The sequence below is a fragment of the Rhinopithecus bieti genome, unplaced genomic scaffold, assembly GCF_001698545.2.
Source record: "Rhinopithecus bieti isolate Rb0 unplaced genomic scaffold, ASM169854v2 scaffold_32269, whole genome shotgun sequence".
Lineage (NCBI taxonomy): Eukaryota > Metazoa > Chordata > Mammalia > Primates > Cercopithecidae > Rhinopithecus > Rhinopithecus bieti.
The window spans coordinates 185,821-188,039 of record NW_016813799.1 but is presented as its reverse complement, the minus strand read 5'-3'; positions in this window follow the sequence as shown (position 1 = coordinate 188,039).

Here is a 2,219-nt window from a genome sequence, read left to right as displayed (position 1 = left end):
GATGTCGGTGAGGATGCAGGGAAAATGGAATGCTTATACACTGTTGGCGGGAATGTAAATTAGTAAAACCTCTATGAAAAACAGTGTAGCAATTTCCCAAAGAACTAAAACTAGAACTACCGTTTGACCCAGCAATCTCACTCCTGGGCATTTACCCAAAGGAAAATAAATCATCATGTGAAAAGTATTATACTGTGCAGTAAGAATCTTACTGTCATTTTTTTATTGTTGAGCTAAATCTCTTAAAGAACTTAAATTTATGGTAGAAATATGGTTAAAGTTCTACCATGTGAGCAACACAGTATATCATTTTCATATCTGTAACTAGATTATCTAATGACTCATTTTAAAACACTGAAAACACCATTTGATTCCTTCTATGGGACAGTAAGCAAAATTTCCAAACCATATAGTCCTCAAACTGAATGTATTTTCTCTTTAATGGTAGCTCTGAATAACAGAAATATAGCAAATGCTCAGTTGCAGCATCATACTTTTCAAGACGGTGATTTTATTCAACAAAATTGAATTCCTTGATATATTAGAATTAAATGACTGTTTAGGAACAAGAGCAGTATTAATATACAATTTTCATTAAGATGTTAATTTAACATTACTTAACTCTCCAATGAGTACGCATTCTGCAAAGAACATTGTTCTAAGGTAATGCAATTGCTGTGTATTCCCAACAGTAAAAGACTAGCACACGTTCTCTCAAATTGATTTTTAATGTCATTACAGCAGAAAATGAAGAACCTATGCTTTAGCCTAGTTTCGTTTTTCATGAGAAAATTAAAGATCCAAATATAAATGAAATACTTGATTTTCTATAAATATGTACTTAGATCTGTGTAATAGATTAAACTAGCCATTCTGTTATTTTTTTCCTAAAACATTGTAGAGATTGTAGTAATTGAAATGCAAAATAATAAAGCTACAAAAGGTTGCAGGGCTGGCATTCAAATAGACGTAGAATATATTATACTAAAGCATATAAACAAATTTATGCTTGTGTACGAGTTCAGATAAGGATATAAACTGAATTGCTTTTAAATTGCTATTTATCAGCACATTATTTACTGAATAATACTTCCCTGCTATTTTATAATTTTTTGACCATATATTTAGAATTTTATATGTAAAGGCATAAAGAATAACATATAAAGTACCTAATATCTCACCATTTAGAGAATAATAGCACTTTAATTTCTAATAATAGCACTCTAATCTAAGTTTGGGTAATTCTTTCCGATCTTTTAAAAACATAATCTATTTTCCCAAAATTTCAGTCATACTAATAATTTCACATTCAGTGATTTAGTTATAATTACATAATAAACTATTCATCACACCATGAAAACTGTTTTAAATGTTTTATGGTTGTAACAAAACATTTTCTCCTAACCAATAGCTAGACATTTTATCCATTTCTAAATTTTGTTCTACTACAAATAACATTGAAGTAGACACCCTTTTTCATGCATTTTGGTCAGTATCCTGATACTTTTCTAAGAACAGAGTCAAAAAGGGAAGTATTGAGTCAAAAGAGATAAATATTTTAAAGGTTCCTAATACATATTGCCAGCTTGACAGTGTTATTTACATTCAGCAGCAGTAACTGTGGTACTGTGAAGGTGTTCATCTACTCACAGTTACCAACATGAGAAATATCATGTGGATGGTTGTTTGAATCTTTGATAATTTAATAGGTGAAAAATTGCATTAGGTCATTTATTTAATTTGCCTTTGTTTATTAGTAGTTAAATTCTTTATTATGAGTAAATATATATATATATATATGTATACATTTAAATTTGGGGTTTAAACATTTACTCAACAAATATTTATCAATATACTTACTTTTAGATTTGTAATTCCTCTTCATGTCATTTGCCCACATCAGGGTTCCATATGTTTCATATTTGTTACATCATTATAGTTTGGATGGATGTATATGTGTGTATTGTGTGTATATATATGTATATAGGTATGTATATATATACACATACACAGAGAGAGTATAATATATACATGTTGAGAGTATAATATATACATTCCTATTTTGTTGGTTTTTAAAACATTTTGTTTATGATGATTTCTGTTGTAAACAGATGTTTAAAGAGTCAGTGTTATGAATACTTTCCTTTTTGATCCATGCATTACCTTGAGATATTTATGTATATTTTCATTATTCTGTTAGCATTTATATATATGAAGTA